Here is a 14,237-nt window from a genome sequence, read left to right as displayed (position 1 = left end):
ACTACGAAACACTAACTAGACATAAACGTATATACTAACAATGTGCTGAACTAACTCGTGTTTGCTATATTGTCGGCTAACAATAAATGTAACATGTAATTCCATCTGCTTTGTCAGTCATGTATTGTGCGCGGCCGCTTGTTTGAGTTACACTTCTAATGGGTGTTTAGGTGTGTTCATGAAGTTCAATTAATTTTAGTAGGATAGTTTATTACTTGGCCGGAAATTTTTACTCACTACACGTTTATAAAGATAGATAATACCTACAAATCTGTTATTTATATGTCAAACGTTTTTGTTGGTTAAATACGTGTTCATTTTTTATCGCTTTAACTGTTCAGGAAAAATCGCATCGAAACTTGAGAATTACAAAAGAATCTCAAAGGTGTTTAAAATCTAGTAGTATAATGATTTCTTATGTTTATGCGAATGTTAGACATTGAAATAAAATTATTTACAGATTTTATCGCGGTTATTCAAATTATTATTTTTTGTCGACGTTTCGAAGACTTTGCAGCCTTGTCACGGGGCGGACTATGAAGGCTGCAAAATTCGAGAAGAAATCCGTAAATAATTTTATTTCAATATCTAGTAGTATGGTTAAGAAGTTAACGTGGATACTTCACTTCATCTTCTTAACTTCTTAACTATAACCGTTGGGTAACAGTAAGAGAAGCAAGTCTGGACAGATTTTGAGAGGAATATACGAGCAGCGAAACCATTAGTTGGATGACAATGAGACTCAGCAATAGACTTACGCCCTTATTCTTAGACGTTTTTTATCTAAGGACGGAGCAAAGATATGACTCTGAGGCTATGACATTCGCAGATGACAATTAATGGAATAACAAGTCTGTTTCTCAGTGCTGACGGCATGGCAGCCTTCGCAGTGGGTGGGCCTTTGTGATTGGCTAATATTGTTGTATCTCAATAATACAGGCGTTAGCCTTTTATTTCCCCCTACCTTCCAATTAGGGCTGGCTACTTTGTTTTACCTTATTCCTTACATTCCTTATTAATTTTGTTCCTAACTTAAAACTTCCGTAGTTATATAAGTGATCTTAAATGTTATTTAAAAATTATTATTATTATTATTTAAAATTGTTTTGACGTATCATAAATGCAACTTTGTGCGCCTACGTGATAAATAAAGTATTTTTTTAATAATAATATTTGTTATGAAATTGCCTCCACTTGACCACACATACAATTCAGTTCACAAATGTCACTCCATAATCTATATCAATCATAATCAGAATACCCAATGCATTAATCATGATTAAAAATTCATAACTCCATACAGCTGAGTTTGATCGAGAAATGCACAGTCGATACCACGTGTTTATTTATGCAACATTTTATGCGAACATTATCAGTGTATGAATATTTCATAAATTGAGCGTCAGCATTTGTATGGAAATTCAGAGATTATTAACTTTTTTATACAGTCCCACTGCACCTGATGGTAAGTGGAGTAAGATCTAACAGAATGTAGACTGACGAGAGATGATTACTTCTCGGCAGTCGACACAATTATGCCGGCCTGTTGGCGCCGGACATACATAGACTAATCTCGGAACGCGACATACTTACGTTAGCCACTATAGGTTTTAATACCTTGTGTCCGGTGGTCGCAATTTAGGCGAATATAAAATATATCCTACCACCAGCAAGTCAGCTTCTGTATCAGTATGCTTTAGTTAATTTGTATATTATCTAGCGGGGCATTGTATCTATTTGATGATAAGTAAGTGTAGCAGTAAATAATATGATTGTTGTAGTTTACGACGTATAATGTCGGCCATGTCGCTTCTCTTATCAGTTGCTAGATCTAGTTTAGATAAAAGTCCAGATTTATATTTTCCCGGGAATAAATGTAGCTTATATTTTAAGTTAGCCCTATATCGGTGAAAACAGCATTGAATTTCATGCAGTAGTTTTTACGTAATGCGTGTACAAATATACAGACAGATAGACAAATACCTAAAGATTGTTTTGTTATTATTATATACAGACATCGGCCTGCTACAATTTTATTATTATTATGTATACATAACTTGTCGTAAGAAGCGATTCGGCGGGACGAAACCCTCTCTCTTAAATACGTTTATACATTTTTTGAAGTAACTATGGCTTACAACTGCATTCATGAATATTGAAACTATAATAAAGATGGCAATCAACACCTAATATATCCCATAATTAAAAACTAAGGATATTATATTTCGATCAATAAAATTCATTTAAATATCAAAGCTTTCATCACGCCTTCTTGCACTTCTTAAACTTCCCCCAATCTCCTCTAACACTCAAATAAAACAATGCCAAGTCTCTCGTACATCAAATGTACAGTCTAGGCGCACTAAAATACATCTTATTTTGTAACATTACTATCTCGCTCGTAACATGACGGAATGCTAGACAGAACAATTTAGCGTGTTCCACGTTGGACCAGACTGGGAATGCACTTTAAACATTTCCATTCGTATGAAGCTTATTTGGAGTGATTTGTTTTGCTTATGATCGAGTGCAGTCGCGTATGCATAAATTTTGCGAAACAAAACAAAAACACATCGCGCTTCTATCGCCGAACGGGTACGCGGGGTGCAACCAAGACACCTTTTGCTATGTTTGTTCCGTCCCATGATGTGATAGAGGACGAGTTCATGACTGAATCGGGCAGAAATTGCAGACTTCGGGCTGATAATGAGCAGAGCAACGCAATATCACTATCGAACCCGGGAGCTCAGAGTGATGTACCCCGTGCGAATTACAACGACGCTATAGGCAGGCATAATTAATCTACGAGGAAATAAAAAATCCTTCTACTTCTATAATATTTGATACTAGCTGATCCGGCAGACGTTGTCCTGTCTTAACTATGTATGCACGCGCGCATTCAGTCGATCGCTGACACGTATTTCAAACCACTGACAGCTATGTAAAATTAATATTGTCTATGTAAAAAAAAATAGTGAAATCGGTCCAGGCGTTCACGCGTGATGGCGTGAACAAGAGAAATAGGGATTCATTTTTATATATATATATATAGATAACTATGAAATGTGCTCAACTTCTACAGTATGCACAATATCTTCCGAAATTAAAATCCCACTGTTTCGGTATTAATAATATCCTTTTTGTTAATGTAATGCGTGCCAGCATATGACGAGTGAAATATTTTCCGGAATTAAAATCCCACTGTTTCGGTGTTAATATCTTTGTTGTTAATCTAAAGCGTGCCAGTATACGACGAAATTAATAATAATAATAATAATAATATGACGGTGAGTGGCGACACCGCGTTCCCTGATTCCGTGGGGGCTAAATGAGACCCCCTGACCCTTGGCTTGCCTTAACTGGCCGGCTAGGGGTGGAAGTCGCAAGAGCTAAGAACCTCAGCTCCAGGGTGGAAGTGCTCAATCTGCGTAATAGCGAGGAAACCCGCTCCGGGACGCGATAGCGACCCGCGATGGTGAAATCGGTGCACACCTCTCGACACCCTTAAGCCACCCACACCGGTGTTGCGTCCTTGGCTTACGCCACTTATGGGATGCCCATCTAGTGGGGGCAAGTCACCGCCTGCCTTGAATACATAAGATTGAGACATTTTACTTGGCAGGCGTCCCGTTGTCTCAATCAATAGCCCAGCAATCAGTCCACCTAGATCCCATCCATAGACCCAGTATAATTCCCATCTTTTCTGCAATAGTCCCTGCACCTTGCAAGCGCTGTCTTTGGCTGTATTTCCTCCATAAGTATAGACAGAGAGAGTACTCGCAAGGTGTATAAACCCCAACTAGAGTAATGTATCTTAAAGGGGCCTCTACGTGTTGGATCCATGTCCCCACGCAAGCCTTCCAAAAGGACCGGCCTTTATGCCGTGATTTCCCGCAGGAAAGATACAACATAATAATAATAGTTTCTATCAATAGATTAACATATCAACAACCGAAGTTGTTTGGCCAAAAGCCCGCAGCTCTGGTGAAATACCCCAGAAATGGGAGAAGTTTAAAAACTTAAAATATAATAATAATAATAATAATATCCGCCCCGTATTATATGCTGTCCCTCTGCTAGGCACGGGCCTCCTCTACTACAATAGCAATATTGATACATACAATTTGCTCATCTTATCGTGAACGCCACAATTGCTTCTGAAAAGTAAAAACATATTACGACTTTTCAAGTATTATATGATGAATAATTATTCTGAGATTTTGCTAGTGGTAGGATACTTATATCCTAGGTATAAAACCATGCCATAGTGGCCCTTGTAAATGTGTAGCGTGCAGGGATCAATCTGTGTATATCCGGTTTCAATAGGCCGGCATAATTATGTCGTTGATCTGAGATATCTCCAGTCAGTCGACACTATCTTAACTCCACTCAAATTATCATCAGGTGCAGTGAGGTTATATATACGTATAAAAAAATATATGACTAAAAACAGAACTGGAGTGGAGGCCGCGAACTGGTAAGCGCAGCGTCGTCCACCCACGAGTTGGAGAGATGACCTAATAAAAGTCGGAGGAGGTCGCTGGATGCGGGCCGCTTCCAATACGTCAATCTCGAAATCTTTGGGGTAAAAGGTTATCTTTAGCGGTGGATATCCTGCTGCTGATGTATGTAGAACAGAACAATGAATGGATATATTTTAAAATAATCAATTATATTAGCAATATCTTAACTGGAACACAACAGCGGTTGAACACTTTCAGGACGACAATTAGGCAAACCTGTGGTTACTAGTTCTCCAACAGAATTAATATTTGAATTCAAACTTTGTTTCGTTTCTGTTTGTTGCTGAAATGTTACGAAATTTTGTTTATAAAATTGCTATATGTTTAACTCTGTTTATTAACTAACAGTATCTATTTACTTAATTTATGCTCCATTTTTTATTTTTTATTCTTCTAATACAATCTGTAAGTTACTATCTATTATGCGAAGGTTCCAGTTGAAAGCCAGCGCCAAACACACCTTTCCTGGAATTTTGTGCTGAATTGGAACCTTTTCGGCAGTATGAGATGCACCTGCATATAATTTTTATATCTTGTTATAACAGTATAACAGCGTCTCAGTATATTGTATGAATAATGTATATTTCATTGTTTAATTGTGTGAAAATTACGTAATTTTTTGTATAATTTATGCAACTGTTTCGGTAGAGTTTCGCACGAAAAATTAAAACCACTTAAATAATTTTCACAACTTCCGCAATGCTGTAAGCGGATATTAAAACGACTTTGTACTTTAAGAATAAATGTTCTGACTTAATGTCTGGATAAAATTTATTGTGATAACATAGAATTCTAACATGATTTGTAGTATGAATGACATGAACGTTTATTTAGAAGAAAGCAGAATGAGCTCATATCTTGAACCCAAAAGACCGGCTGCCAGACTTCAAGAGACTGTGAGATCATTCTTCGTAAATCAGTAGCTTCTATCTATCTATCTATCTAATCAGCCCGTATCCGCCCACTGCTGAGTATAAGCCTCTTATTTGTCACGCAACTCTTCTTCAGTAGCTTAATCAATTTAAAATGTAGGAAGTAGATATTGTAACTTTGACTTTTCGGATGACCAACACCGCAGTCCCCCCGTAACCATGAAGGCTGCAGTCTTCGAAACGTCGGGTGAAAATAATTATATAAAAAATCGCGATAAAATCCGTAAAATAGTTTAATTTTAATGTCTACCTTTCGCGAAAACATAAGAAATCATTATATATATACTTTGTTTGTTATACCTATTATACCACTGTTTTTGTATTTAATGGCATCCCAAGGTACATGCATATTCTAGTTTGGGTTGCCCTGGTAAATGCTTTATTTTTGTTTTTAGAAATTTGTTTTGTTAAACCACTGTTCTTAATGTAAAACACATTATGTAATTTTTCAATAAAAATCTTATTTAAGACCTTTTTATATTATGAAATACAAACTTTCCTCTTTTACGGAGGTGAGTGTCAATATCTACATTTACTTAACTAAAGTAGATTTCAAACATTGCATTAAAAAAGCTATTTTGCTATTCGAAATAAAGATTTATTATTATTATATTTAAGACTGCTTTCCAATCCAATACAACGTTTTAATACTATCCGCATCGATCCGTGACACGGCCCCATCTAATTTTATGTAGACACCATCCACACAAAAAACATTGTAACACAGTACTTTGGGAGGCCCCTACATAGTCTGCAAGAAACAAATAGCCTACTCGGAGACGTTTTATGGACCTCAGCACGGCTGAGTGAATTTTTAGACTATCTTGCACTAACAGTTAGCTCACAGTTTAAGGATGATGTTTTTGTATATAGCAGTATTTTAGTACTAGCTGATGGACGCTACTTTGTCTGTACGAGAATATTTAATAAAATATAAAAGAGGGTAATACATAATCTCGAGTTGGTTGCAACTATGAAGGACGATAAAACAGCACGCTAACTGTAAAACAAATATATATTAACCAGGAACTTTTTTTTTGCAACAAGACAAACAGTGCTAACTCAACCTGTAAAGGCTAATCCTTCAAAGGCTGTCATTCGCATCGCCATGGACATATATATTATTAAAAATGCAATAAAAACCACCATACAGTTTCTCATCAGAAGCTACGAATTTCATTTCCACAACGCCAATAACGAAACAAATATTAACAAACTAGCTGCCGGTGACCGCGTCCGTGTGGAAATTTGAATTTACCCGTCCATATTATTTCTTGAAAATTTTACATCCTAAATATTCAAAGTTCCACTTAACATAATGCGAATTTAAACGGTGAACAAAAATACTATGGTATATATCACTACATAGTATAAAACAAAGTCGCTTTCTCTGTCCCTATGTCCCTTTGTATGCTTAAATCTTTAAAACTACGCAACGGATTTTGATGCGTTTTTTTTTAATAGATAGAGAGATTCAAGAGGAAGGTTTATATGTATAATAACATCCATTAAATAGTGGAGAAATACTGTTATTTTGTTATGTTATACCCGTGCGAAGCCAGAGCGGGCCGCTATGTTTTTATATACAACGTTCACAGTTTTTCTGTAGTGTATTTAGTATCAGCATTGCACCCGTGCGAAGCCGGGGCGGGTCGCTAGTATAATATACACGAGCAGTGAATACCACCAAGGTAACCAGATGTTATGATTTTTGACCACCATTTTTTTTTATACGTGTAAGGCTAATTGACCTCACTATACCTGATGATAAGTGGAGTGGGTTCAAATATAATGTCGACTGACGAGAGATGATTACCCCTCAGTAGTCGACATAATTATGCCGGCCTGTTGGATCCGGATATGCATAGGCTGATCCCGGAACGTGAGACACTTACGTGGAACACTACGGCGGGTTTTTTGTATACGTTGCTCTCCGGGCGGATATAAAATATATATCCTACCACCAGCAAGCGGCGATAGCCTAGTTGGGTGTCAAACGGACTGCCAAGACGAATGTCCGCACATTCAAATCCCAAGGGCACACACCTATGACTTTTCTAAAAATCATGTGTGAATTTATCGTTCGCTTTCACGGTGAAGGAAAACATCGTGCGGAAACCTGCATATCTGAGAAGTTCTCTATAGGAATTTCGAAGGAGTGTAAAGTCTACCAATCCGCACTAGGCCAGCGTGGTGGACTAAGGACTAACCCCTCTCAGTAGTAGAGGAGGCCCGTGCTCAGCAGTGGGCAAGTATATAATACAGGGCTGATATTATTATATCTACCACCAAGGTAAATCAGTTGTTCTATACCAGCAAGTTACCCACTACTGTTATGACTAACCCACTAGTAATTCAATTGCGTTAATCACTTACCATAAGTAATTCTTGTTCTACAATACAATTCACGTAGAGCGTACATATTCCTATTTCCTAATAAAATGGCAATGAAAATAAATCTTACACGAATGCACGTAGTTATCTAAACGAGAGCTTTCCGAATTCACGAGGGAACAATTAGTGACTATTGGAAAAATTGTCAAAACTGTTCGCTTTTTCTTACGCCCTAGTACTAACGACAGCAACGAAGCGCTGCTCTTTTCATTCGTTCAGTGATTGGACAATTCCTCGCATTTGTGAATTTATCATAAAATTATACAGACATTCGTGCTTGTAATCTCCGATGTAAGCAGAGGCCCAACTGATGCAACCACTTTCTGTCTTAGTGTATAGGCCGAGCTTATCGCCATATCGGGCACAAATTCCAGATTCTGTGCTGATATTGAGCAGAAGAACCTAATATAACTTTGCCCGATTCAGGAATCGAACCTGAGATCTCAGTGTTGCAATCGTATCGTAATAATATCCTTACATATTATTAAACAAAGCCTCCCCACCACGTACGTCTGTCTGAACGCAAAACTCAAGAAAAATAAACTCAATTATAATCATACAGTTTTCAACAACGAACAGATTAATTCAAAAGGAAGGTTTAAGTGTATAATTCATTACTGTTTTGTACGACAGAAAAAAGTAGGCATATATTATGTTCAGCAGAGCAGTAAGTCCGGCCAAAGGCAGCAAAGCCTGAGGGGTCGCTGTTTGCTATAAGAGATAGCGTAACGATATACATTAGCTGTTGATAAAGACATCGCCTACAACACCCACATTGATATGTTGTGGGTGTCGATCTTTATGTGGAAGTAGTGAGTAGAAGTAGTTTGAAAACGTTGAATAGGATTAGTACTTGCATTTATGTGCTTTTATCGCAATTACTTTTTAAATTATTAAAGGTGAAATCAGCTATTGATCGCATCACTTACACGCCTACATTGATAGAAGTCTCATGAATATCTTTTCAGAAGAGTAGTGGGTTTAGGAAATCTTCAATTTATTCCACCTATTGAAATTTCGCTGACCAAGCGACATATAACAGTTAAATGACGCCAATTTTCTGTAAAACTATGGTAGGACAAACACAGCCCCTATACAAGGCCAAAAATAACAACAGCTTGTTTTATCAATTACAAAAAACAAGCATTATAGGCAATATTGTTTTCAAAGTCTGAATTATTTTTAATTATGAACCAAACTAAACCAGTCAGATGCGATGTCCATGTGACTAGCCACTAAAAAACTATCAGCTCATCTGCCTTCGAAGCAAAAAAGATAAATTTACGAAGCTCCCAACATCAAAGTGGTTAACGCTACAAAGGCGAAAGGGTTTCGCCGAGTAATTTTGCAAAGGCACGTGGGTTCGATGCCCTGCCTACAAAAAGAGAATTAATGGCTCAATGGAAGGATATTTGAATAGAAAAGTACTGTAAACCACAAATAATATGAGATATTTTTGTGTGTTGACGGATGTGTAGAATATTCATTTATCAATGGTAGAGTTATAATGAATTTCTCTACATCATGATTTATAATTAGATAGACAATAATAAAATGACGTAAAATCAGTGGGAATATCGCAAGGCTAACAAATTTCCTACGATGTCATCACAAACTTTAATTTCTAGAAACTATACTATTTTTTTGAAACCCTGAAACCCACCTATTTATTATTATTTTTTGAACTCCAATAAAAATGAATACCACATCCAAGAACTGATCATACTAATATGCTTAAATTATACTGATGTAATTACAAACATAAATAAAACTATAAAGAAGTTATTACACTAGTAACTAACCACGCAAATCACAATTACTGCCTAAAAAAAAACTGTGAACGCCTACCCTTCCCGCTAATGAAAACATACAAAATAGAAGCCCGCATTAGGTTTAGCCCGAAGGATATTATAATGCAGTCTGAAAATATACACTAATAAAATACCGTATAATAAGGCAATTGAGCACCAATTTATTTTTTTGATATAAACTCGCCAAAGAAACCCATTCTTCAATATTTAGATACATTAAAAATATCAAAATTGATAAGAACACGTAACATAAAAATTTAATTTTAAAAATTAAAAAACTCATTCTTCGATATTTCGATACATTAAAATATCAAAATTTATAATAACACGTAACATCGGAATTTAATTTTATAAATAAAAAAAAAACATCATTCAATATTGCGATACATTAAAAATATTAAAATTCATATTGACTCGTAATACCAGACTTTAATTTCAGAAAACATCTATAATATTAGTGCAATTACGTTTTAATCAACATAGCATTGTATTAATGTTCATGTTGAGCAAAATATATATTAAAATAAACAAGTTTTTCTCATCTCATTATGGGAACGACATGATTGAGGCGAAACTCAGCTATCATTCCTTAAATCGACCCACGTACTTCACTTTACTACATGTTGTAATCCTATGCGTGTCGCGCAAACAAAATTAATTTGCCCAGTTAAATAAATGCGGTCACTAAAATCATTGTTTAAAAAAATGCACAGTGTTTAAATGTTGTTTAATTATAAATAATAATAATTCAAATTTATTAATTTATTGTAAAACTTAAGAAAAGATTAAAATAAATTAATTCTCTACTAAATAAAATCGTGACAAATATATCTATGTACACATTAGACAGATTTATCAAATACTAATAGTGTTTTATTGTAGGTTTTTAGATCGTAAATTAGAGCCTATTTCATGAAAAATATGATGCGGATTTCGTTACCAACCCCAGCACGTGTTACGTAAACATAAGATAATATCTCTTGAGATAACATAGAGATATAAAATGTTACTCTCGTCATAAAATAATAAGGATACTTTGTCAAGTCAAATTTTAGAAGCAAATGACTAAAATACCCGTTGTAACTAACTAATTAAATACTTGCACATAAATACAAAAGAATTTTAATTGATATGCTACACATCTTCAAAATAACAACGGTTATTTGGTATTTTTTTAAAATTATTTTTATCATAAAAAAAGAAAATTCCTGGAGCGATGCACATCGGAAATCCCAAAACTCGTTAATTTATTTAATTTGACAATTAAAACTGATAATAAACCTTCATTTTAAATACTGATAAATCCAACGATAAATATTTTAATTCAATTTGTTTTCATGTAAAAAAGCGTTAAATTATATAACTTTATTTTTAATCATACAAGTTTTATTGCAGAACCCTTAATAACATATAACAGAATAGAAAAAATATTTAAAAATTACCGTCTCATAACAGCAAGGAAATAGATTCATCTCGAACTCATGATTCCAACATTATAAGTTCACTTCAACTATACTACACAAAACATTCACAGAGAGTTCAAAATACTATACGATTTATTTAAGTCTATCCAAAATTGTTTTGAAAAATACACGGTACAGTCGTACGCTGCAGCGATCGCGACATGAACACGTCCGTCTGCGAACGCAGTCGCGCGTCTACTGAAAATTTCACCGTACATGAACCTAATTTTCCTGTGCGTAATGATGAGGTCGTGTCGGGGGTGTTTTTGTTTTAGTTCGCCCTTTAATACATAGATGGCGTTGTACATATATGTTTTTTTGCTTTCAGTGCTAGTTTCGGTAGAGTCCGTTGGCATTTTTGTGGATAAAATGTTTCTTTGTTATGTTTGGAAAATTTGTGAAAAAATATTTTTCCACATTCCAGAATGAGAACAGCTAGTTTGTTTATCGTTGGTTAGCATCTGGTTCAATGCAGTCACATAAAAGCTATAAAGTTTAGTGAAGCGTTAGGATTTGCGGAGTAATAAAAGATTCGCCGCCAGCCTTCGTGGCGCAGCAGGGTTCGATCCCGCATTGAGACGTTTGTGTGCTTTTCAATTATTTATGTCGGGTTTGGGTTTTGTCGCCTACAAATACTTCTTAAGTTCCCTCTGAAGGCTATCGTAGTTAGTGTTGAGATTTAATACATCTTAGAAGGAATCCGTAGAGCAAGAATACTTCCAATAGATCATTTTTTTTTAAATTTTGAATTAAGATGTTCATATTTTTTCAAGGCATTGATCAAACAAAAGACAAAGAAAATCTGAGATTCTATTTTTAAATTACTTTGGTACATTTTTATTTTTTTTTATTCCTGGCACGCAAAGTGCATTGCATTTATTATAAGCGAGACGCCGTCCAGTGAGTATATGGAATGGCAACAAATGGCTATCTCATGCCATTCGACACGATCATACCGGCCTACTAAGATGCTTCTTCGCGCTACGGCAGAAAATCTCAGGATTATAGAAAGAAAGGAACATGCGCCTAGACAAATAATTCCAAAGCTTGATGGTGCAGTAAAGAAAAGTCGCCGAACCTATGGGTACGGGTTTTGATGATTTTAACCATCAAACTGTGGGTCCGCTTGCAAGTACGCTTGATTCTGCTGAGAGAAGGAGAGAAGGGGGTTAAATATATTTATAGAGCCTTCCTGTGTCATGTAAAAAAAATCAAACAAACATAAATCATTGAAAGGATGTAGTATTAAATTACATAGACCAAGGTATATTGCAAGCGATTATCCGCTTTCCCATTCCGTTCAATAAAAAATAAAATAAACGATATAAAGTAACCTTACTGGATATATTGTTAGAAATTATATCCCTCTTAAGGTCCCTTACATTACTGCCGATTAGGGTATGGTACAACGTGCAAGGGACTGTGAAATAACCGTTGATTTGATTCTAGGACTGTTGTGTTTTAGATAGATATCTACTTGTGTGTGATATATTATTATATAATAGACTAGATAGTTATAAAATGTATGTAAATCGAGATCTAAAGCCGATAATTATGATGATAAAAATATGACTTGACTATTGTAGAGCCGGTATAAGATCAGTTTTATGTACAGCAGCGAAGCGTCGGTACAAGCCGATTCCTACCGGCTTCCCATTTAGGTCCATTTACGTTTGTTTTAGTTTTTGATTTCTGTTAAATTGGCCGCGATATGTTAACTAAAGCAATCCATTTGCGTCGGCTTACCTTTTGAAAAAAATCACCCTTCGCCACTGATGTACAGTATAACAGTGGCGGAAGGTGACATTGTCCAAAAGGGAAGCTGACATAACATATAGGTACTAATATGCACAAATGCAATGCAATGCTGTACATAAATTGCAGATGCAAGTCGATGTAATGATATTCAGATTTTACATAAAGAGAAGCCGGTAGGAATCGAGTTATATGGACATTTCGCCACAGCAGTAAAAGATATTGCGCTTGTTAGTCCAAACCGAGAGTCAGCTATGAACATAATTTATAAATTTTTATAAAATATTTTCTAGCCTTAAAAAATAATGTAGTGTTTATTTATTAACACAGTACTTGTGAATAATTCTATATTTTCATGCTATTTTTCTCATATTTTTTTGCGAACGCTAAATATTAAGATACATTTTCAATAAAAATGTATTTACAATGTATTATAATAGCAGTACAAGAGACCCGTGTCCAGCTGTGGAAAAGTATACAATATAGGGATGATATTATTTCTTTTTATTAAAATAAAATTTATGTGAAGGTATGAAAATGTATTGTTAAGTATAATCAAAGTATTTATCGTTTTGAATATTTGATTCATCGGATTATATTCAAAAGATATAGAATTATTTTTGCACCAAGTAAAAGGTCAATGTGAATGAAATGTAAATTAAAATGAATGAATAGCATAACTCATGTAATATTCAAAGGGTTTAAGAATTAAAATCTTAATAGTAAAGCATAATTAATAAAGTTAAATACGAATTGCTCCAACTATGTTGTTGTGGTTACCATAAGAAACATATTTAAATACTTCGTATTTACAATAACCCGAGGTAAGAACTAAATCATCTTAAACATCGCCTTTGAGACGCATTTGAAGTTCTACAAAACGCTACGAGGCGCTACGAGGTGCTACAAAGTGCTACGAGATTGCTACACGCTGTTGTGGGCATTTATGTCAGTAGTATGTAAATGTAATTAAATTAAATCTTTGAGAAAAATGGAAGATTTATGTGTTAACCATGTTCATAGATTATTTGGGTAAAAGACTATCCTTCTCAGTTGTCAAAGAGGCAACGGCCCCCACCATCGGGACAATGACAAACTGAATGAATTATTGTTCTGAATAACTTTAAAATTAATATTTGCATTCAATATGATTAAGGACTTAGCCATACATTCTCAACAGAAATAAGCGATCATATTGTTACTATTAAATTCATTATAAAAGTACACTAACATTAAAATAATTTTATGCATCTAATAAACAGGATTTAATATAAAACAGTGAGGACGTAAATATTTTACCCTATATTCTATTTTAAAATGTAGTGAGTGGGCTTTGATGAAATTAAAATATTTACAGAC

The 14,237-nt window shown here is 35.0% G+C and overlaps 1 protein-coding gene across 1 annotated transcript in view; it reads right to left on the bottom strand.

Annotated features, from left to right (window-relative positions):
* LOC115455613 (neuroligin-4, Y-linked) overlaps positions 1-11,307 on the bottom strand; it is an 82,862-nt gene extending 71,555 nt beyond the window's left edge. The window contains 1 exon segment of the mRNA XM_030184245.2: positions 11,103-11,307. The gene's annotated coding sequence lies outside the window, so the exon portion shown is untranslated.
* Positions 11,308-14,237: the final 2,930 nt, after the last annotated feature.

The sequence above is a fragment of the Manduca sexta genome, chromosome 28 (assembly GCF_014839805.1).
Source record: "Manduca sexta isolate Smith_Timp_Sample1 chromosome 28, JHU_Msex_v1.0, whole genome shotgun sequence".
NCBI lineage: Eukaryota > Metazoa > Arthropoda > Insecta > Lepidoptera > Sphingidae > Manduca > Manduca sexta.
The sequence above is the reverse complement of the archived record's forward strand: the minus strand, read 5'-3'. Positions and strand labels throughout refer to the sequence as shown.